Below are 25835 nucleotides of genomic sequence, written 5' to 3' on the forward strand. Positions count from 1 at the left end.
GGTCGGGTTGGACTTCAGAGCTGAGAACAGAGACGTCCAGCTGGTCTCTGATAAACTGCATTCCCTCAGTCTGAATAAAGAATAAAAGATGTGAACCAACAGGATGCAGTTAAAACTGAAATATGAACAAATAAAGAATAAAAATGTATAAATTAATTTCCCTGAATGTAAAAGAAACATGATGAACTGATTCTAAATCTGATCCAGTCAAACTGGTTTAAAGAGTCCAAACCAGCAGAACCAGAACATTTGATCAACAAAGAAAGTCAAAGTTTGTCTCAAAGTTTCTGAGGATCTTAAACTCAGTGGATGTTTTTCTCTCCATGTTTCCTTCCAGGCTCTGGATTCTCTGACTGCTCTGTCCATCATTGATCTGCTGATATTTTATGGCTCCAGTTTTTCTTCATTAATCTATTAATGATGTTTTTCTTGCTGCTTGTATTTGAACTGCAGCTCATTGCTCAGTATGACAGATGGAAACGGGTTGATTTCAATCCTTTTATCATATCGTCACATTCTGAAAGTTGATCATTTTGTGCTGATTCAGTTTCTGAACCATCAACTAGAAAATATTGATCCTTTTCTCTGTGAGGTCATTGTGGGTCATTTGGTTCTGGTTCTGAATCGTTCATCAGAGACGCTGCAGAAATGGGAATATTGATCACGATATCAGCATCTTTAATCTGGTCTAGTTAAAGCACTGCAACACCTGGACTCTGTAAACCTGGACTGGATCATCAACTAACAGCAGGAGATTTAAAACTAATGTGGGATTTATGGATCATCAATAAAGGGACATTTCATGTTGACCTTTGACCTGCTTGACCTGAGGGGGATTTCTACACACTGGGGTCCGAATGCTGTCCTGTTCTGACCTCAGATCAGCAGGTCCAACTCAGTTACACAGAGAAACTAAATTAAACTCTGGATCCAGGAACAAACTCAGAAATATTGATTAGATCAGAAGAAATGAACTTTGATTGATGATCAATTATATAGAATTATTCACAGAAATATCAATAATTGTATCATTAAAATACCTCAATGTCTCCAGTCTGCAGCCTTCAGTCTGTAGAAAACCACAGAGATCCTTCAGTCCAGAACCTTCCAGGTTGGTTCCGCTCAGGTCCAGTTCTGTCAGATGGGTCGGGTTGGACTTCAGAGCTGAGAACAGAGACGTCCAGCTGGTCTCTGAGAAACTGCATTGATCCAATCTGAATAAAGAATAAAAGATGTGAACCAACAGGATGCAGTTAAAACTGAAATATGAACAAATAAATAATAAAAATGTATAAATTAATTTCCCTGAATGTAAAAGAAACATGATGAACTGATTCTAACATCTGATCCAGTCAAACTGGTTTAAAGAGTCCAAACCAGCAGAACCAGAACATTTGATCAACAAAGAAACTCAAAGTTTCTATCAGTCTGGATGAGTTGAGCTATTTCTGCTGGTTCCTGATCATCAGACCCGACTTGGTAACTGGATCAGAACCAGTCAGGTTCTTCATTAATGGCCTTTGGGTTCCTATTAAAGCTGCTGAAAGCCAATGGAGGCCATTATTTCCTCAGGAGACGGTTCCTCTCTGACCCGGCCCAACAGAACCCAGCCTCAGGACAAAGCTGAGGAACCTGCTGCTGCTGCAAACCTCACTTTCATTCATTGCATCTAGATTTGCTTTCTACAATCAGTGGTTTCTTAGACGTTCATTAATGAGGATTTGAACTCGTCAGTGTTTGTGGCTCTGGAGGATCAACATTTCATTCTGATGTAAAGAATCAGAAATAAAAGCATCTGAATCTTTACCAAACTGAAACATCTCCATCATTCATTCACAGCATTTCAATTATTTTACTCATTTTGTTCATCAAAAAATTTTAAAGAGAAAAACTGAAAAACAAAGTTCAATAATGTCAAAGTCTGAAATAAGAAAATAATTAATAAGGTCAAAAGTTTTAGAGATTTTATTCTGATGATTAAACAGGTTGTTTGAAAATAATATATATTAACATTAAATTGATTAACTATTGATTAAAGAATCAATAAATGATTTTATTGAATAAATAGAAAACAAACCTCAGAATCTTCACTTTACTGACTGAATTCTCCAGGATCTCAACCAGATGCTTCATACCAGATTCTCCAGCTTTTTCTATGTTGATCTGATTTATTTCCAGTTCAGTCAGATCTGGGTTGGACTTCAGTCGAGGCCAAAACTTCACATTCAGCCTTTAGGAGCGAACAGCCACCAAGTCTGTGATTAGAGAAGAAAATAAATTCAGTTCTAATGAAATCAATCTGGATCATAAACAGACTAAAATATGATAACAGTGATGTCATCATCTGATCATCATCTGATCATCATCTGATCTTTAATCTACTGAGTTTGACCCCACAGAGAATCTGTGCAGTTCCTGGTTAGAGTCCAGGTTCTGGTTCTGGTCCAGGTTCTGGTTCTGGTCCAGGTTCTGGTTCTGGTCCAGGTTCTGGTTCTGGTCCAGGTTCAGGTTCAGGTTCAGGTTCTGGTTCTGGTTCTGGTTCAGGTTCTGGTCCAGGTTCTGGTTCTGGTCCAGGTTCAGGTTCAGGTTCAGGTTCTGGTTCTGGTTCTGGTTCAGGTTCTGGTCCAGGTTCTGGTTCTGGTCCAGGTTCTGGTTCTGGTTCTGGTCCAGGTTCTGGTTCTGGTCCAGGTTCTGGTTCTGGTTCTGGTTCTGGTCCTGGTCCAGGTTCTGGTTCTGGTCCAGGTTCTGGTTCAGGTTCTGGTTCTGGTTCTGGTTCTGGTTCTGGTTCTGGTCCAGGTTCTGGTTCTGGTTCTGGTCCAGGCTTCATGTCCTCAGACCTTCAGCTGCAGTCAGATGTTGAAGATCTTCTATCATCAGTGAAGGAAAGTTCAGTTTCTCTGCAGCAGCTGATGAAGAGGCTGACTGAGCTGAATGAAGGAAACGACTGGAGATGATGGAGAGGAGGAGGAACTGCTCACAGCTCTGACTTGGACTAGACCGTTTAGATCAAGCAGGAAGTGAGTTATAAATGAAGTGAGCAGAACAGGAAGTCCAGCTGCTGTGGACCTCTGGCATCTCTGGGTTTGTTGAGCCACTATCTGCTGCATCATCATGAATAATAGTAATATATTGTATAGAAACATGTTTCCCAGCAGCAGGTTATTAAATGCTGCCACAGAGGAAACTGGGAGCAGAACAAACACATGATGCTCCAGTTCTGTCTCCGTTCATCTGCTGGATTTGATGCTTTAACAAAGTAGAAAGTGGACAGTCGTCAACCTGCTGCAGCTAAAAGCTTCACGTTGTTCTGGTCGTCCTGCAGACAGCAGCAGAACCGGTCCTGCTGCTCCTTCCGGTCTGAACCGTCTGGACTGGGTCAGAACCGGGTCCAGGTGACCCAGGATCTGCAGATGATCCTCATTAATATGTCTGCACACATTGAGATGAGACAGACTGATAAACTCTCAGTCCATCAGTCTGATCTACTATAGTGATGATATGGATCATGGTGGACAGAACCAGAACCAGAGTGTTTGGGTCCATTTTTCATGATGAAGCAGTGAAATTTCTCCAGTAACTAGAAGATGTTGGGATCCATTTTCTGCTGCATGGATCATAGAGAATCTCCTGATTCAATGTGTTGACAGTAAGTAATGATTATTAGGAACATTTTGGACTCAAAGTATCAGATATTGATATGAAACTGGAACTTTCACTAAAATCATTTTCTGGTCTCCAGCAAAATTAAAACGTCTCAGACAGCAGAGGCGGACAGAGGGGTGGCAGGGATTGCATTTGCCACCCCCAACAGAGGCCTTGCCACCCCTACTGCCACCCCACTGGAAATGGTCATTTTAAAATATACTTATGAGATCGGCAAAGACCCGGCCGGACCCGGGACGGACCAGCGCGGACCAGCGCCAGACCAGGACCGGACCCGAGCCAGACCCGAGCCAGACCAGCGCAAGACCAGGGACAGACCCGGGCCAGGAAAGGGCCGATCCAGGCCGGACCAGCGCCGGACCAGCGCCAGACCAGGGCCGGACCAGGGCCAGATCCGGGCCGGACCAGCGCAAGACCAGGGATAGACCCGGCCAGGAAAGGGCCGGACTCTGGCCGAACCTGGGCCGGATCCGGGCCGACCAGGGCCGGGCCACGGCAAAACCATGCCAGGAAGGGCCGGGATCCGGGCCGGACCCGGGCCAGACCAGCGCAAGACCAGGGCCAGACCAGGGCCGGACCCAGGCCGGATCCGGGCCGGACCAGGGCCAGGCCATGGCAAAACCAGGGACGGACCCAGGCCAGGAAAGGGCCGGACCCGGGCCAGACCAGCGCAAGACCAGGGACAAACCCGGGCCAGGAAAGGGCCGGACCCGGGCCAGACCAGGACCGGACCCGGGCCAAACCAGGGCCAGACCAGGGCCGGGCCACGGCAAAACCAGGGCCAGGAAAGGGCCGGATCCGGGCCTGGCCCGAGTCAGACCAGCGCAAGACCAGGGACAGACCCGGGCCAGGAAAGGCCCGGATCCGGGCCAGCCCAGGGCCAGATCCGGGCCGGACCAGCGCAAGACCAGGGATAGACCCAGGCCAGGAAAGGGCCGGACTCGGGCCGAACCTGGGCCGGATCCGGGCCGGACCACGGCAAAACCAGGGACGGACCCGGGCCAGGAAAGGGCCGGACCCGGGCCAGACCAGCGCAAGACCAGGGACAGACCGGGCCAGGAAAGGGCGGATCCGGGCCAGACCAGGGCCTGGAAAGGGCCAGATCCGGGCCAGACCAGGGCCTGGAAAGGGCCGGATCCGGGCCAGACCAGGGCCGGACCCGGGCCGGACCAGCGCAAGACCATCATTTGTATATGGACCCCTGTGATAAAGCCCTGCTCACCCTTTGGCCACCCCTTGAAAAAAAGTCGAGCTCCGCCACTGCAGACAGAAACAGTTATAAAATCCTGTTTTATGAATCATGTTTGGTGGATGAATCATGCAGAGTGTTTCTGACTCCATTTGGGTCATGAACCAAAGAAACCCTGTGGAGAATCAACAATAATTATAGTTTATTAATGACACTAAATTTAACAGATTTCAGGAAAAACGACTCAAAGATGATTTGAACCAGAACAACACAGAGGATTTTTCTCCCTGGATTTTATGGGACGAAGCAAAAACTTTAATTATCTGGTTCTCTAACGAGAAAGAGAGAAATGTTTAAAAGATTAGAAAACTAAAATCTCCAAATACAACGTATGGAAAATAATAATAATAACAAATCAGAGAAACAAGGAGAAACTGTTTCTATGAAACCAGATGGAGGAAAAGGATAAATTTATTCAACTCAACTATTATGGAAATAGATCAAAGCAAAGAAACTGATAGCAAACTAATAGATTTATCAATAAATTAAAATCCAACAGATAAAGACACCGATCTCTAAAAACACATGAGAATCTGTTGAATGATCCTCCACTCAGTTCTGCTCTCAGCCTCATGCAGTTTTTGCTGCTGCTCTGGATTCACCATCGATAGGAACAGATCAAAATCATCCACTAACAACTAATCACTGATCAATAAAGTCATTAAAGACTGAAAGGGAATCAGACGGCAGGTGAGGAGGCGACCCGGCAGAGCGGCTGCTGAAGGATTGATTGATCAGAACTTTGTGGAGGGGAAACGCCGCCATCTTGGATCAGAGCAGAGATGTCAGTGATTCCTAAACCTGGTAAAGATGAAACTGGATGTGGTTCATAAACCAACATCAGTTTGAAACATTGATTACAGGATCACTGCAGCAACACTGGATAAATATTATAATCCCAGGAATTACAGACACAGATCAGATTTAATCTGGTTTTATCATCAACACTCAAACCCATGACAACGTGGACTCCTGACCTCACAGGTCAAAGGTTAAACAGAATCAATAAAGTCATTTAGATGCTGAAAAGGCTTTGATTCAAAGTGTTAGAAATATCTTTATTGAGCTCTGGACAGATTTGGCTTTAATAATCAGATTATAGGTTGTTTCAGTCTGTATGAATCACATTCTGCCAGGATTAAGATTAATGTGGATTATCAGATTCAGGAAAGGGTCTGTGGCCGAGGCTGAACCCTCATCGCCACGTTGCTGCTTTTATTGATCCATCAGAGAACAACAACATTATGGGAGGAACTATTAAGGAACAAGACCAGACGATGAGCTGCTAACGCTAACTGCTAACGCTAACTGCTAACGCTAACTGACCCGGAGTTAGCCGACCTGATAGCACAGGATGCTACGTCAACGATGGATTATAGTCAGAATGGTTGATTTCTGGTCCATAATCAATGATCAATCAGCAAACAATCATCCAATTCTAGTCAGAACCAAAGTTGAAAATGTGTCAACGAATCATTTGAGGTTGAAATTGATGAATCAAACGCCGATAACTGATCAATATCTGTTATCGGCAGATATTGATCGAGTCAATATCTGATCTATATTAAATCAATAAATGCTTTCCCAACTCCCTCTTCAGTACTTTGGTTCTTGGTTTGGTGAAACTGAACTGGATCTTTATCAGCATTTGGACATTTTTAATGAATTTAATCAACTTATTTTTTAGTGTTTGTGATTAATGGAGGATTGAACCAGTTATTGATGAACTTTAACCCTGTATATATTGTCAATAATTGTTCCAACTGCAGTTCAAATCACCTTTTGCTCTATTTTCTGTCTCTGGTGTTAAATCAATCCTGATTTGATCTTTAGGTTTTCTGATAAACACTTTATTTTAAAAAATTGACTCATTTTTACCACGAGCTGCAGCATCATAAGTGCTGCAGCATAGTGCAGCATTTATGATGCTGCACTATGCTGCAGCATTTATGATGCTGCAGCATAGTGCAGCATCATAAATGCTGCAGCTTGATAGCTAAATGTAACTGTATGTGTCGACTAGCATAAGATAAATATTGATGAATATTCATCATTAACTTAGCAGTGAGTGTACATCAATCAATCAGACTGACTGATTGATTGATTGATTGATTGAGTGTACATGGGGAACCGAACGCTTGTGTTTGTTCTCAGACCTGTAACCAGTTCCCTACTTAATATTTCTGCTTGTTACAAAACGTCTCTCTTGCTCTGCAGAACCTGGTTTCTTTAGCAGAATGCTCTCAGAGTCAAGATAAGCAACCAGCAGCTTCTGCATGCTGAGTTTTTAAATTAACACCACAAAGGAGCAGCAGACACGAACAGACAGTCAGTTTGACACAAACTTATTTTAATCTCATCAGAGAACATGTGAAATTTCCTCCCAGAATGTTTTAATGTTTTCCTGGGCGAATAACATGCAACACTGATGATGATGATGATGATGATCATCAGAACATTCACATTAGACTGGAAGGAAATAATTAAGGAAATTCATCCAGTGGAGAGACTGACTGTCATGAAGACTTTCTGCTGATCAATAAAAATATTGGAAGAGAAGAAACCTGAACCTGGAACCAACTGGAGGATCAATGTAATCATCTAGTTTTATTGTGAAAGTTCTCACTTTGGGTTTTATTGTTTATTATTTAATTGTCTTTGTTCAACAAGATACTTTGCAGCTTTTGTTAGTGGAGGTTTGAATGTTCAAAGTATTTATATTTCTGAAACTATAAAAACAACAAATATAAAGTTTATGAAAAATAATCCAGAGGATGAAGGAAGTAGATAAAGAGCAAAAACATCCAGAATCAACTTGAAGACAGAAGAAGAAACAGGAGGACAATAGAGCTGAATCAGCATCACACAATGAAAACATCTGGACTCACCGAGCCTTTCTGCAGTTCCTCACAGCTGGAACCAGTCTCAGTTGTCCTGCATCTGATGTGTTGTACTTCTCCAGGTCCAACTCATCCAGAACCTCTGACATCTGCAGCATGAAGGCCAGAGCTGAACAGTCAGTCTGAGAGCTCCTTCCCTGAATCCAGCAGCCGTTGGATCTCCTGATAAAATGAGACGTCGTTCATCTCCACCAGACAGTGGAAGATGTTGATGCTTCTGTCAGGAGAGATTCTATCAGTGTTCATCTCCTTCAGGTTGGTGATGATTCTCTGGATGGTTTCTGGACTGGTCTCTGTCTGACCCAGCAGATCTTTTAAGACTCTCTGGTTGGACTCCACAGTGAGACCATGAAGGAAGCGGACAAACAGGTCCAGGTGGCCATTTTGACTCCTGAGGGATTTCTCCATGACTTTCTTCATGAACTCATCTAGAGATGTTTCGCTGTATTCGTCTCCCAGGAACGTCTTGATCTCCTCTGACTTCCTGCTGGTGAAGCAGTGGAGCATGTAGACTGCAGCCAGAAACTCCTGGATGCTCAGATGAACAAAGGAGTAGACGGAGACGTCGCGTGTCCCTCTCTCTCTTTTAAACATCTCAGTGAAAACTCCTGAGAACAACGCAGCATCTTGGATGTTGATGCCGCACCGTTTGAGCTCTTTGTCATAGAAGATCAGGTTTCCCTTCAGCAGCTGATCAAAGCCAGTTTTCCTAGAGACTCAATCAGCTTCCTGTTCTCTGGACTCCAGATAGATTTGCTCTTTTTCCTCCATCATACTTTTCCTCCTTGATTTTCAGTTGGACCTTCAGAAAACTCTATGTACATCTCAGTCAGAGTGTTGGGTAGTTTCTCTCTCTCTCTGGTCTTCATCACATCCTCCAGAACTTTAGCAGTGATCCAGCAGAAGACGGGGATGTGACACATGATGTGGAGACTTTGGATTTCTGGATGTGGGAGATGATCCTGCTGGCCTTCTCTTCATCATCTCTGAATCTCTTCCTGAAGTATTCCTCCTTCTGGGGTCAGTGAACCCTCTGACCTCTGTCACCATGTCAACACACTGAGCAGGGATCTGATTGGCTGCTGCAGGTCGTGTGGTTATCCAGAGGAGAGCAGAGGGAAGCAGTTTCCTCCTGATGAGGTTTGTCAGCAGAACATCCACTGAGCTGGACTCTGTAACATCAGTCAGGATCAGATTGTTCTTGAAATCCAGACTAAATCGACTTTCATCCAGACCATCAAAGATGAACAGAACCTGGAACGATTCAAAGTTTCTGATTCCTTTGGTTTTAGTGAAACGTTCATGAATCAGTTCTAATAAGCTGAACTTTTCTTCTCTCAGTAAATTCAGTTCTCTGAAGGTGAATGGAAATATGAACTCAATGTTCTGGTTGGTTTGCCTTCAGCCCAGTCCAGAGTGAACTTCTGTGTTAACAGTGTTTTCCCAATGCCGGCCACGCCATGGTCATCACTGTTCTGATTGGTTGATCTCCTCCAGGTGGGACTTTAAAGATGTCTTCTCTTCTGACTGTTTCTTGTTTCCTGGATGCTGTTTCAATGCGTCTGACCTCATGTTCCTGGTTGACCTCTCTAGTTGACCCCTCTGTGATGTAGAGCTCAGTGTAGATCTGGTTCAGATCGGTTTTATTTCCATGTTCAGCGACGCCTTCAGAGAGACTTTGGAACATCATCTTCAGAGACGCTTTAAGTTCAGGCTGATACTGACCAACAATATCTGAAAAAAGAAAGAAAATAAACAAAATAAAAACAATTTGCTGGACTAATAAAGTGACCAGTTTGGTTCTTCTTCATAAACTTCGATGAAGGAAACATAATTCAATAATTAGAGAAAGTTATCCCAACGTCAGTCTCAGAGCCGGCCCAAGAAACTAAGCAGCCCCAGGGCCTCCAAGGGGCCCCATCAGTGGACCTGATTTATTTTATATCCATTTCAATTTCATCACAATGACATAATCACACAATTTCCTCATGAATTGATTTGTTACAATATATTTGATAATGTATGTAGAAATCATAGTTTTATAGACCAAAAGAATAAAAATGACTCCTGGTGCTTCCAGAACCGATCCAAACGTCCAAAGCTCTGATCAGAAGATAAGTTGGAAAACAATGTCTAAAAAAATGATTTATCATTCAGGGAGAAAGAAAAGAGGGAGAATAGAAAGAATCCAAGATAAAGGTTTGTTTTAATGTGTCTTGGTAATGTAATGTTTATAAAAGAGATTTGTGAAGCTGCTGATAGATTATTAACTTTATTGCCACTTTGAACAATTCAGTTCAACAGCCAAACATTTAAGCTGCGTCTTTGTGTGAAACTGAGTTTTATTTTGAAATGACTTGATTCTCATGGTTGGCTCTGAATATTTCTAAGGTATTTTGGCTTCAAAACGCAGTTTTATAACGTTTGATGCTCTTTGAATTGTTCTGAATATTCCTTACTCTATGTATGGACATGTTTCATTCTCTCTCTGTTTTTACTGTTTCTACATGCTCACTGCCACACATTTACAATTCAGACTTAAAAATGAAACACAGAAGACAAATGTAGTAAAAAACATGATGCAGTGATAAAGTTGGAACAAAACCATCAGAGTCATTGAATCCAGGAGTTTTCAGTAACATCAACTCTTCTGCATCATGTCATCATTGTCCTTATAGAAACAGAAAAATGTTTCCACCCTTCATTTTTCAGCCTTTATGAAAGAAATCTGGAGAAAAAGGTTTAATCTGCCAAAGAAATGACTCATTATGTCGATAATGTTCACATTTAAAATGACTTTCCTCAGATTGTTAGTGTCATTACATTTTGCATTTATACTGTAAATATATATAATGCAGTCTGTGTTATTTTGTCAGAGTGAATAAAGGTTTCTGTTCTAGTTGTTGGTCCCCAGATTGTCCTCCACTCCTCTGTTGCTGCTGCAGCTCTGCTGTCCTCACATTCATCTGCCTGATTCTTCTCCAACAACGTTTGGATCACAAATTATTCACTTCCTGAAGAAGCTTTTCTGTAACATAACTCCTTATTATATTCTACATTTACCATCATCTCCAGGCTGAACCTCAACCTTGAACCAGGAGCTTTTCAGAGACTTCAGTGACCTCTGAGGTTGCTCAAAATCACTTTCTGCCTCGTGAAAACCATTTTAGTTTTTGAAGTAGATCACATTAAAGATGCTCAATGTGGCGAGAAATTACGTGGAATTGTCCTTTAGTCATTTCCTGAATTGTAAGATGCAATTTTCCAGCAGAACCTTAACGGCCTGGTGTAATAACCAATAAAAGTAGGATAAAAATCCTTTTCAGCAGAATCAGATTAACCATATTGGCAGGTGGGCAATTTGCTGACCTAGAACTTTTGTCACCTCTCTTCTTTTATTGTTTTATTATTCACTTTATTCTGTTATTCTAAACATAACATTAATATCAACCAATACCCTGAGCCATCCTTTCTGCTATTTCATTCCCCTTAAACTCATAATGTGCTGAAACCAAATAAAATTATCTGTAAGAATCATCAAATTGATTCTATGAAATGTTTTATTTAGAGCTGCTCATTTTAAAATTAAAAACAATAATAATAATTATTATAATGATAATAATACAGACCTTATGGCACTTAAATAACTTAGAAACAACATAATATGTAGGAGAAAACAGAAATACAGAAACCCTTCAGCTATGAGTTTTACGATGTCTATGATTTTAACTAAAATGTGCAGATTCATATTATGATTATTTAACTTGCTGCAACACGACCTTCAGAGTAAGAGTCTTCATTTATCATTTTAAAATGAACAAAATAAAGTCAATTTGTACATTTATCTTGTGGCCATTTTTGAACAGGCTGAAATTAAATGAATAGTTTATTAAGTCGAGTTACTGAGACATAAAACTTTTAATCCTTAAATGTTCAAATCTCAACTAAAGACGTGGATCTGGAAGGAAGAAGCTCTGATTGGACATGTTCAGTCTCACCTGGAGCACGGCTGCTCTGATTGGCCGTCAGGAGTCTGGATCTGTTCTGGGTCGTTTCCCACACTGGGGCAGCTGGTCCAGCCGGATCATCAGAACATTCTGACCCAAAGCACAGCAGGATGGAAGCTCCTCACTAAAGCTGCTCCTGTGAAGACATTTCTTCATCACTGAAATATTCACTAGCAACAGGCTGGAGCTGAACATGTTCATGAAGGTCCACAAAGAACCAGGGACCAGAAACTGGGTCAGAACAGAACCTCAGAACATTGATGATTTCTGGTTTTAAGTACTTCATTGATTATATTTGGTATGATGACTGATGCCAGTGTTCCCAGTCTGGAAGATGTGGTTTCACTGCTTCAGTGGGTTTACAGACAATCTGAATTGTTGCTCCTCACATGTTTTGTTTCATGCAACATTTTAATCCATATTAATTCATTCAAACTGATTTACTGACCAACATCCTTCATGTCTAACTTTAAATTAATAAGTAAGAAAATTAAATTACTGTTTATTAAAACACTGAGATCAACCAGTTAATTTATATTTTATCTCTATAGATTCACATGAATCAGATAGAAACTGGTTTCTTACTTTCTGTCTGAGGGTCCAGGTTCATTACTGAAGTATGGATTATCATCTTTGGACCAGTCACTCCTCATAGACGGACTGATGGATCCTGGAGGTTCTTTTAGATCCAGATCTTCCATCTTCTGGACCTTTTGAGAGAGAAACCAGAACCAGTCAGTCCCAGTGATCCAGTTCCAGTAACTGGAAGCAGAAAGCTGGTTCCCATCATGTGTTCAGAGGATCAGAGTGAATCAGGTGAATGAAGGAGTGAACATCTCCTATGAAGTGGTGAATATATTTAGCTCTGTCACAGGGGTCAAAGTTCACTGCTCACCATAAAAATATCAACTGTTGTATCTCCTGCACAGAAACTCACTGAGTCACCAAAGTTACTGTGATTGATCATCATTGGGTCTCCTTCATACATATGGTCGAAACTAACTTTGACTATTCCCCTGAAACATCAAGATTCAATAACTTCCAAATGCAAGATCACAGCTGCATCAAACTTCCTATATCTCTCTGCAGACCAGTCCTGATCACATTCACACGGTCACTTGATGACATCACCTTTGCCCGCCCACTTCAACAGGCAGTCACCTGTTTTTCTGCTGTATGTTTTACTGAAATTCTATGATTATTTTTCATCCTGTGAAAACGGACTATATCTCCTCTACATCCACCGATCTGCACCAGATCTTTTGCAGATCCATATCAGTACGCCTGATGGACGGGCGCGGAAACTGCGCGAGACCTTCTGCGTTGACTAACGTGCGGGCCTCAACCGCATGACGCCGCTGTGCGGCTTCAATCTGCATGTTTACCTCACAAATGTGTCAATCATCAGTAACAGTGTTATTACCACAAATCAACCTATTAGTGAAATGAAATGGTGAAATGCTCACAATAAAGCATTTTATTTAACCCGTGACTAATTCCTGTCTAGATGAGGAAGTTAATAAAGTAAACTGAAGCCGAGCGACCCGGTGGTGGAGAACCCGGGAAACTGCGGTGGTTCATCGGTTAGAAAGGATCCAGAGAGCCGAGAGAGACACGGAGAGACACGGAGAGACACGGAGAGACAACACTTACTGTTATTAACACGGTAAGTTGTTTTCCTCCTGCGACTCAAAAATGGACGCTGTTCTGAAGGAAACCAAAGTTGCTTTCAGTTTCTTTTCCACATGACGTTACGTGACTCACAGACTAAAAACAAAACTAGATTAAATATTGAAAACCTTCAGTATTTAGATTTTGCTTTTAGTGAAGCAGATCCGAAGCTGAGCATCTTTTTTCATGGATTCAGCAGAAAACTCATTATTTGGCCTCATCGTGAGAGTTGAGGCCAAATAAAGATATTTTATTATTCTTAGCACTAATAAATGAAAAGGCCTTGTAGTAACTGTGGCTGCATCAGCGCTTCCTCTTCCTCGTCCCACCAGCTTCAACACAAAGTTAAACGCTTGCATTCAAATAATGATATGTGCCAGATTTTAGATAATTTTTTCCTGCATAATGTGCATTGCATGTATTCTACGTTGGGCAAACGTATCTTGAACGATAATATTAAATAAAAGTAGAAGAAGCAATAAAAACTTTAATGTCAAACCTGAACTTCTGTTTCCAGCTTCTCTTCTGACCGTACAGGTGAGTGCTTCTCTGATTGGCCTGTAGGTGGCGGTAATGCACCTGAAGTTGGTTTGCAGCCGCCACTGACACCCTGTAGAAGAAGAAGAAGAACGTCAACACCGGTTCTGTATTTCATTTAAAACCGACCTGCTTTGCTCGGTAAGTTGTTGGTTTTTCTATTTATTTGTGTCATATTGTGACCGAGCATCTGGACCCATGCAGGTTGTTAGCTGCGCTTTAATAAAAGTGTCATTTTGTGTTGCTTCGTAAACATTCCGCCACTCGGACTCTCATCTTTGATTCGAAGTTCTGGTTGGGAAATGTCGAGCTCTTTGTTATTAATGTTGCAGTTTCCTCTGGTTGGCGTCATAAGGGCAGGAAAAGTCGGAGAAAGTCACTTTATTCACTATTCAGTTGAACCAGGAGGAAAACCACCGCTTACTTTATTGCAAACAGTCAGAACTGCGCATGTCTCACATCTTAAATGGTCCCACGATGATGACGTCAGTGAAGAGGCTGGGCCTCACTCTGCAGCCTGCACCTCTCGATGACGTGTTTACTCAAATTGTGATAGTAGCCCACATCCAAAAATAATAAACTACAAATAAATAATAGAACCAAATAACTTTCTATTCCACAGCAGATTTGACATTAATTTCATAATTATCTATTAAGTTTTCTCTAATGAGTTTCTGTAAAAGAAAATCTAAAATAAATATTAATTCCTGTTTTGTGTTCTTGAGACATTTTTTCAATTGCAACTTCATGAATGTTTTTAGAAAGATTTTCAAAACTGAATTTTGTACAATAAATCTGTTCCACAAGTTTTAATCTTATAAAATTTGATGAAAAGTTAAATTATGATATTGACAATTTCATCCTCTGGCAAACTTTTTATTTATTCTAAAAATCACCTCCATTTTTAAAGTGAAATGATTTTATTTAATAAAGTGCTTAAACGTTGCAACATCACAAAATCCTAATATTTATACCAATATATTAACTTCATTTAAGATTTAAATTCATCTCTCATTTTTTACATTTTCTGTTTTCTTTCTTTCCTCACAGTTAGTATGTGACGATTGTTTTTTATTTCTTTTTTCTGCTCAGTTTATGAGAACTACGTAGTAAGAAAAGAACTTTGAACATGAACGGTTCTGAACTGAACTGGTTCTATTTCAGATGAATTAATTAGTTCTTGTTTTTCCTCAGTCCAGAATCTCAGGATGAGAACTGAAGACGATCTGCCACCGTTTCCCGGTCCCTCCTGGTCTTGATCCTGATACTGGTTCTGGTCTTGGTTCTGTTTCTTCGTCGCTCCTGGTGGTTCTGTTCGGCCCGTTTGCGCTCCGCGTCCTCGTCATGGTGGGCTTTGTTTAGTCCAGCTCTGTGCAGCTTTCCAATCCAGAGACATTTTTTGCTTTTCCAGGTAAATAAAACGGGTCCAGAGCCACAAAATGACATTTTAAAATATTTACTTCATTTTATCTGTTTTAACTGTTAGAGGAAATATTTTATTTTTACTTTAAGGTTTTTATTAAAAAGAGAAACACAAAACGTTCTCAAAAAAGATTTTTGAGGAATTTGTGCTAAATTTTTTTATATAGGATGTTTATATTTGCACATGATTTTTATTTTAATATCAGGAAAAATAAATCGAAATAAAATGATGAATAATCAATTATTAAAATAATAGTCAGCTAATTTGGTAATCAGTGAATCAATAACTTCAGTATTTATTCAAGTGTTAATTTTCTTTAAAAAACAACCATTCAAAAAAAAAATCTATAATTTTACATTTAAGATCAAATAAAATCTTGTTTGTAATTATTTTCTACCCAGAACTTATTAAACTGCAGTTTTTGACTCAATTATGTAAAAAAATAAAAATCTACAATTATTAATTGATTAATTGATAAAATGAATTATTAAATTTTATTGTCTCATTTAAAAATAAACTGAATTATTTGTTGCAAAATGTGTAAAGTGAAAAATATTCAAAATGTGATTTTGTTATTTATCACATTTTGTTACTTAAACACTTTTAAAGTCATTTTGTTGTGAAAATGAAAAAGTAATTTTCACTAAAAAGTGTAAAATGGTTAAATTTGTATGTTTTCTTTGTCAAACTTGAGTTTGTGATCTTTAGTCCTAATGAGCTGCAGGCTGCAGAGCTCTGCTTTAATTAGTCTAACTTACCTTCATCACTGCTGAAGACTCTGAAAACTCTCCTGTTTGTATCAATGTGACTCTGCTCGGCTTGTCGGGCTTTAATTGTTCCCTCTGAGGTGGAGGCCCAGAGAAAGTATTTCTGTGTAAAGATGAAGAAATAAAGCTGGAGTCTGTGAGAAGCCGAGTCCTGCTGGTGGATTTACTGCTGAACAGACGAAGGTCTGCAGGAGCCCAACGAGTCGCTGCAGAGAATCTGGAAAGTCTTTGGTCTGAAGATGAAGAGAATCTGAAGACCTGAAGCTCCAAGCTGTCATCAACTCTCTGATCAACACGTTTCCTCGCCTCTTTTCTTCCCTCGCCAGGTTTTTCCACAAAATTTGACAAAGTGTGAAAATGTGGTGATTTTTTCGTGACAAATTTACGCGGAAATTATTTATTTTGTAATGAGCAGTAGCTCAGAGGAATAAGACGTGGACTGGGAGTCCACAGGTTGCAGGTTCGAGTCCTGAACTCTACCGATTTTACTTGAATTTTTCCTTTATTTGAGTCAAAACGCAACAAGATCCTTGCTGGACTCGAACCAACAACCTTTAGATAAGCAGCCTGTATTCCTCTCTCCTCGCTCATCTACACTAAAATGCTTTTTTTTTAAAACTTGTCTTCTGTTTTGGAGGATTTTGGTGAAAAAGGGGCGTCGACCGTGACGACTGGAGGCGTGGCTTCAGAATCGTCTCTGATCCAGGAGAAAAACTCAAAGTTCAGGATCCAGAAGGTCCAAACTGAGCTGATGCATCTGGGCAGGAAAGCAGAACCAACATTTACTGCTCAACATGTTCAGAACAACAACGGAGGAGATCTGGAACAATTTCACTTCATCTGCAGCTCCACTTTTACTTCTTCACTTGGAGGCTTTTTATTTCTCCTCACATGTTGGGAACTTTTAAGATCATTGAAACCAGAAGGAAAATATTGATTTTCCATCCAATGATCAGTTGCAACTTTGTAAAAACACAAAATATTCCCAGTGTTTCAGTTCTGTTGCAAAGGGAGAAAAGAAAAACTTTTCTCTGCAAATTCATGAAATACAAAAATCTAACTTTAACTTTTGAAATTTAGCCTCACCTGGTTGGAAATAGAAGAGAAAAAATAAAATGAGGTTTAGTTAAAACACAACCGACTCTAATGACATATAAAATTTGTATATATAAAAAAGAAACGTTTGAAAATATAAAACATAAAATAAAAAGTCTGGAAAGTCAGAAACATTTAGAAGCAGTTGTTTTAATTCCTGAATGTCAGATGAAATTATTAGGAATTAAATGACAGGAATTCAGTTTGTTTTTATATATTTAGTTTTTATTTGGATAAATATCTGCTGGTGGCTCAGCGGCATAAATACACAAGAAGAACCAGAACAAAACGTTACATTCAGAAACAAAACGTCACATGATCCAAAGAGCTGCAGCTCGGACCGCGCCGCGCCGCAGCTTTGTGCTTCCTCAGTGACCTTTGACCCCACTACCCGCCGGTTCTGACCCGACTTCTGGAATGATCCTCCTTTTTCTAAAGTTTGGATTTGGGAGAAAAAAACAAATAAAACATGATTGTTTCAAACTTTCAGCACAAAAACAGAACCGGACTCTTCAAGTATGAGTCAGAAACAATCTGCATCGGAAAGCGTGTCAGCGTCCTGAGTGGAACACACACACACACACACACACACACACACACATATATACACACACACACACACACATATATACACACACACATACCACACACACACACACACACCCCACACACACACACACACACACACACCCCACACACACATATATACACACACACCCACACACACACACACACCCCACACACACATATATACACACACACACACACACACACCCCACACACACACACACATATATACACACACACACACCCCACACACACATATATACACACACACCCACACACACACACACACACCCCACACACACATATATACACACACACACACCCACACACACACACACACACACCCACACACACACATACACACACAGACACCTCAAACTTGCCATCAGCAGGGAGAATATTCAGGATTCAGCCGAATCTTGGACCAGAACTTCACCCAGCAGGTCTTACTGGTTCTGGTGAAGGTCGTTACCGTGGTAACACTTCCTGCCACCTGAACATTCATCCCTTCTGACTGCGGCTCGGTCAGAACCGGTCCATTCAATCTGGCAGAACAGATAAACATGATGAGGAGCTTTTATACTGAAGGAGCCTCCAGGAAGTCACAGCATGCCGTCCAGGTTCTTCTCGGCGCTCTGCGAGTCGCGGCGGTGGCAGCGGCATCCTGAGGGCTGTACTGGGTGTGGTAGTCTCTGAGGATGGTGACCACGTCGTGATGGCCGAAGTGCACCGCCTCGTCCATCGGCGTGTTGCCCCACCTGCACGCAAAACACGACAACACCATGAAAACGCTGCTGGAACGCTTTCAGGACAAAGTTTGATGCTAAAAAATAACAAAATGAAGGAAGAAAAGAAACAAGAGAGAGGAAATGAAGGAAGGAAGTAAGAAGAACAAAGTAAGGAGAGTAAAAAGGAAGTGAAAAAGAAGGAAATGAAGAAGGAAATATGGAGAGAGAAGGAAGGAAGGTCAAAGGAAAGGAGGAAAGATGTCAGCAGACAGGAAATAAACATGGAGACACTGAGGACCAGGTCTGAACTGGTCCTCAGTGTCTCTGTGTCCCTGGAGACGCTCCTACCTGTCCTTGGGGACCGGGTTGACCTTACAGGCCTCCAGCAGGAAGCGGACCACCTCAGCGTGACCTGGAACACACCAGCAGAACCTCAGCCTTCACAACACACACACAGCAGGAAGCAGCCGCCTCCACTTCCTGGGGCTGACCTTCAGCAGCAGCTGACCCTCCTCTGGTCTCCTCCCTCCCTGCGGGGGTCCCGCATCTTGAAGTGCCTCAGCTCCTCATCCTCTCACTTCCAGCTCTGGATGAAGATTCTCAATCAGCTGTTTAGATTCTGTCAGAGAGATCAGACCAGGACCGTGTAATGCGGTTCCACTAAAACCCACTTGGTTCTGTAAATGAACTGATCAAATATTGTCACCATCACTGGACAAAAGCAGCAGCTAATCAATCAGAACATTAACATTCACCAGAATCACTGAGTAAAACAAGCTGCTGCTAGTCAGTTAGCATCGTTAGCTCCGCTCAGAGTCTCTGGGATGTTCTCATCTCTGTGGAGCTGCTTCTAGTTCACACTGACAGATAAAACACTGATTTCATGTTAAAATAGGAAGAAGATTTAAGAAATAACAGCAGAAACACCAAGAGAGCAACAAGGGAGCCGATCAGGAACTGGAATCCAGCTAACTGCTAACTTAGCCTTCTGCCCCCTTCTTCTTCTTTTCTATTATGGCGGATCGCAAGCAACTTTAAGGTGCATACCGCCACCTACTGTACACGAGTGTGAAGCAACAGTATTTCACATCAGTCAGATTCTATTTTTTTATTTTGAAGATAAATAAATAGTGCTTTCCTTAATATGCAAATATCCATTATATTTCCATCATTCCCCAGTATTCCTTTCAAACTCCATTCTTGATCTGTCCTTCCAACTATTCTTCTCAATTTCTCCCTTTCACATTCATGTTTTACAGTTCATTAATACATGTTCTATGTTTACATTCTCTCCACATTCTTCACACATATCATTGTTTTCTTCCTTATTAAATATAAAGTATCATTTCAATATGTATGCCCTACTGTTAATCTAATCATTATTTCTCTCCTTAATATTTCTACTTACTACTGACTTCTGTATTTATATAATTCCTTCCTTTCTTATCTTCATTCCACCTTTTTTGCCAAATTTCCATTTCTTTACTCTTAATAATGGATTTTCCTTCCCTTTCCCAATAGGTATTTTCATGGTTATTGCCTCATCAAAAGCCCTTTTTGCTAATTTATCTGACTTATATATATATATATATATATATATATATATATATAATAAATAAATATAATATATATATATATATATATATATATATATATATATATATATATATATATATATATAACGACATACTATATATAGTGTTGTTTTTTTCAATTTTCGACCACATACTATATATAGATGTCGTTTTTTTTCAATATTTCGGACGACATACTATAGTATGTCGTTTTTTTCAATTTTTCGACCACAGTATGTCGTTTTTTCAATTTTTCGACGAAAAATTATTGTGTCATTTTTTTCAATTTTCGACCACAGTATGTCGTTTTTTCTCAATATTTTGCACGACATAGTCATCCGAAATACATTATAGTATGTCATTTTTTCTCAATATTTCGACGACATACTATAGTATGTCGTTTTTTTCAAATTTCGGACATAGTATACTATACGACATACTATAGTATGTCGTTTTTTTCAATTTTCGGACGACTTACTATAGTATGTCGTTTTTTCTCAATATTTCGGACGACAAACTATAGTATGTCATTTTTTTCAATTTTTCGACGACAAACTATAGTATGTCATTTTTTTCAATTTTTCGACCACAGACTATAGTATGTCGTTTTTTCTCAATATTTTGCACGACATAGTCGTCCGAAATACATACTATAGTATGTCGTTTTTTCTCAATATTCGACGACCTACTATAGTATGTCGTTTTTTTCAATATTTCGGAGTATTATATATACGACAAAGTATATAGTATGTCGTTTTTTTTAATTTTCGGACGACATGTCGTTTTTTCTCAATATTTTGCACGACATAGTCGTCCGAAATACATACTATAGTATGTCGTTTTTTTCAATATTTCGGACATAGTATATATATACGACATAGTATATAGTATGTCGTTTTTTTTAATTTTTCGGACGACATGTCGTTTTTCTCAATATTTTGGACGACATAGTATAGTATGTCATTTTTTTCAATATTTCGACCACAGACTATAGTATGTCGTTTTTCTCAATATTTCGACGACATACTATAGTATGTTGTTTTTTTCAATATTTCGGACATAGTATACTATATACGACATAGTATATAGTATGTCGTTTTTTTCAATTTTTCGACGACATAGTATGTCGTTTTTCCATTTTCGAACGACATAGTATAGTATGTCATTTTTCAATATTTCGGACGACATACTATATAGTATGTCGTTTTTTCTCAATATTTTGGACGACAAACTATAGTATGTCGTTTTTTTCAATTTTCGACGACATATTTCGGACAAAAATTTTTTTCAATTTTTCGACCACAGACTATATATAGTATGTCGTTTTTTCTCAATATTTTGCACGACATAGTCGTCCGAAATACATACTATGGTATGTCGTTTTTTCTCAATATTTCGACGACATACTATAGTATGTTGTTTTTTTCAATTTTTCGACGACATAGTATGTCGTTTTTTTCCATTTTTCGAACGACATAGTATAGTATGTCATTTTTTTCAATTTTTCGGACGACTTACTTCGTCGTTTTTTCTCAATATTTCGACGACATACTATAGTATGTTGTTTTTTTCAATATTTCGGACGACATGTCGTTTTTTCTCAATATTTCGGACGACATAGTATAGTATGTCGTTTTTTTCAATTTTTCGAAGACATAGTATAACATGTCGTTTTTTTCCATTTTTCAAACGACATACTATAGTATGTCGTTTTTTCAATTTTCGACGAAAACTATAGTATGTCATTTTTTTCAATTTTTCGACCACAGACTATAGTATGTCGTTTTTTCTCAATATTTTGCACGACATAGTCGTCCGAAATACATACTATAGTATGTCGTTTTTTCTCAATATTTCGACGACATACTAGTATGTCGTTTTTTTAATATTTCGGACATAGTATACTATATACGACATATATAGTATGTCGTTTTTTTCAATATTTCGGACGACATAGTATAGTATGTCATTTTTTTCAATATTTCGGACGACATACTATAGTATGTCATTTTTTTCAATTTTTCGACCACAGACTATAGTATGTCGTTTTTTCTCAATATTTTGCACGACATAGTCGTCCGAAATACATACTATAGTATGTCGTTTTTTCTCAATATTTCGACGACCTACTATAGTATGTCGTTTTTTTCAATATTTCGGACATAGTATACTATATACGACAAAGTATATAGTATGTCGTTTTTTTCCATTTTTCGAACGACATAGTATAGTATGTCATTTTTTTCAATATTTCGGACGACATACTATAGTATATCGTTTTTTTCAATTTTTCGGACGACTTACTTCGTCGTTTTTTCTCAATATTTCGACGACATACTATATATGTTGTTTTTTTCAATATTTCGGACGACATGTCGTTTTTTCTCAATATTTCGGACGACATAGTATAGTATGTCGTTTTTTTCAATTTTTCGAAGACATAGTATAACATGTCGTTTTTTTCCATTTTTCAAACGACATAGTATAGTATGTCGTTTTTTTCAATTTTCGACGACAAACTATAGTATGTCATTTTTTTCAATTTTTCGACCACAGACTATAGTATGTCGTTTTTTCTCAATATTTTGCACGACATAGTCGTCCGAAATACATACTATAGTATGTCGTTTTTTCTCAATATTTCGACGACATACTAGTATGTCGTTTTTTTTAATATTTCGGACATAGTATACTATATACGACATAGTATATAGTATGTCGTTTTTTTCAATATTTCGGACGACATAGTATAGTATGTCATTTTTTTCAATATTTCGGACGACATACTATAGTATGTCATTTTTTTCAATATTTCGGACGACATACTATATAGTATGTCGTTTTTTCTCAATATTTTGGACGACAAACTATAGTATGTCGTTTTTTTCAATTTTTCGACGACAAATATTTCGGACAAAATTTTTTTCAATTTTTCGACCACAGACTATATATAGTATGTCGTTTTTTCTCAATATTTTGCACGACATAGTCGTCCGAAATACATACTATGGTATGTCGTTTTTTCTCAATATTTCGACGACATACTATAGTATGTTGTTTTTTTCAATTTTTCGACGACATAGTATGTCGTTTTTTTCCATTTTTCGAACGACATAGTATAGTATGTCATTTTTTTCAATTTTTCGGACGACATACTATAGTATATCGTTTTTTTCAATTTTTCGGACGACTTACTTCGTCGTTTTTTCTCAATATTTCGACGACATACTATAGTATGTTGTTTTTTTCAATATTTCGGACGACATGTCGTTTTTTCTCAATATTTCGGACGACATAGTATAGTATGTCGTTTTTTTCAATTTTTCGAAGACATAGTATAACATGTCGTTTTTTTCCATTTTTCGACGACAAACTATAGTATGTCATTTTTTTCAATTTTTCGACCACATACTAGTATGTCGTTTTTTCTCAATATTTTGCACGTCATAGTATATAGTATGTCGGTTTTTTAAATTTTTCGACGACATACTATAGTATGTCGTTTTTTTCAATATTTCGGACGACATAGTATAGTATGTCATTTTTTACAATTTTTCGGACGACGTAGTTTTTTCTCAATATTTCGGACGACATTGTATAGTATGTCGTTTTTTTCAATTTTTCGTCCACAGTATGTCGTTTTTTTCTCAATATTTCGGACGACATACTAAAGTATGTCGTTTTTTTCAATTTTTCGACGACATAGTATAATATGTTTTTTTTTCAATTTTTCAAACGACATAGTATAGTATGTCGTTTTTTTTCAATATTTCGGACGACATACAATAGTATGTCGTTTTTTTCAATTTTTCGACCACAGTATGTCGTTTTTTTAAATTTTCGGACAACTTACTATAGTATGTCGTTTTTTTCTCAATATTTCGGACGACATATGTACATACATATGTATGTCGTCCGAAAAAATTGAAAAAAACGTCATACTATATATAGTATGTCATCAAAAAATTGACAAAAAACAACATACTATAGTATGTCGTTTTTTTCAATTTTTCGACGACAACTATAGTATGTCATTTTTTTCAATTTTTCGACCACATACTAGTATGTCGTTTTTTCTCAATATTTTGCACGTCATAGTATATAGTATGTCGGTTTTTTAAATTTTTCGACGACATACTATAGTATGTCGTTTTTTTCAATATTTCGGACGACATAGTATAGTATGTCATTTTTTACAATTTTTCGGACGACGTAGTTTTTTCTCAATATTTCGGACGACATTGTATAGTATGTCGTTTTTTTCAATTTTTCGAGGACATAGTATAATATGTCGTTTTTCAATTTTTCAAACGACATAGTATAGTATGTCGTTTTTTCAATATTTCGGACGACATACAATAGTATGTCGTTTTTTTTTCAATTTTTCGACCACAGTATGTCGTTTTTTTAAATTTTTCGGACAACTTACTATAGTATGTCGTTTTTTTCTCAATATTTCGGACGACATATGTACATACATATGTATGTCGTCCGAAAAATTGAAAAAAACGTCATACTATATATAGTATGTCATCAAAAATTGAAAAAAAACATACTATAGTATGTCGTTTTTTTCAATTTTTCGACGACAAACTATAGTATGTCATTTTTTTCAATTTTTCGACCACATACTAGTATGTCGTTTTTTCTCAATATTTTGCACGTCATAGTATATAGTATGTCGGTTTTTTAAATTTTTCGACGACATACTATAGTATGTCGTTTTTTTCAATATTTCGGACGACATAGTATAGTATGTCATTTTTTACAATTTTTCGGACGACGTAGTTTTTTTCTCAATATTTCGGACGACATAGTATAGTATGTCGTTTTTTTCAATTTTTCGACCACAGTATGTCGTTTTTTCTCAATATTTCGGACGACATACTATATATAGTATGTCGTTTTTTTCAATTTTTCGAACAACATAGTATAGTATGTCGTTTTTTTCAATTTTTCGACGACATAGTATAATATGTCGTTTTTTCAATTTTTCAAACGACATAGTATAGTATGTCGTTTTTTTCAATATTTCGGACGACATACAATAGTATGTCATTTTTTCAATTTTTCGACCACATACTAGTATGTCGTTTTTTCTCAATATTTTGCACGACATAGTATATAGTATGTCGTTTTTTACAATTTTTCGGACGACGTTTTTTCTCAATATTTCGGACGACATAGTATAGTATGTCGTTTTTTCAATTTTTCGACCACAGTATGTCGTTGTTTCTCAATATTTCGGAAGACATACTATATATAGTATGTCGTTTTTTTAAATTTTTCGACGACATAATATAATGTCGTTTTTTTCAATTTTTCGAACGACATAGTATAGTATGTCGTTTTTTTCAATTTTTCGACGACATAGTATAATATGTCGTTTTTTCAATTTTTCAAACGCCATAGTATAGTATGTCGTTTTTTTCAATGTTTCGGACGACATACAATAGTATGTCATTTTTTTCAATTTTTCGACCACATACTAGTATGTCGTTTTTTCTCAATATTTCGACGACATACTATAGTATGTCGTTTTTTTCAATATTTCGGACATAGTATACTATATACGACATACTATAGTATGTCGTTTTTTTTCAATTTTTCGGACGACTTACTATAGTATGTCGTTTTTTCTCAATATTTCGGAC

The 25835-nt window shown here is 38.4% G+C and overlaps 1 long non-coding RNA gene across 1 annotated transcript; it reads right to left on the reverse strand.

Moving 5' to 3' along the window:
- Nucleotides 1–18262: 18262 nt before the first annotated feature.
- Nucleotides 18263–19311, reverse strand: LOC129356931 (uncharacterized). Its single transcript, XR_008605467.1, has 3 exons — nucleotides 19099–19311; nucleotides 18956–19019; nucleotides 18263–18637 (listed from the first exon to the last, which is right to left on the reverse strand). It is a non-coding gene; the product is annotated as an uncharacterized LOC129356931 (long non-coding RNA).
- Between the last annotated feature and the right edge of the window lie 6524 nt (nucleotides 19312–25835).

The sequence above is a fragment of the Poeciliopsis prolifica genome, unplaced genomic scaffold (genome assembly GCF_027474105.1).
Source record: "Poeciliopsis prolifica strain line A6 unplaced genomic scaffold, Auburn_PproV2 SCAFFOLD210, whole genome shotgun sequence".
Classification (NCBI taxonomy): Eukaryota; Metazoa; Chordata; class Actinopteri; order Cyprinodontiformes; family Poeciliidae; genus Poeciliopsis; species Poeciliopsis prolifica.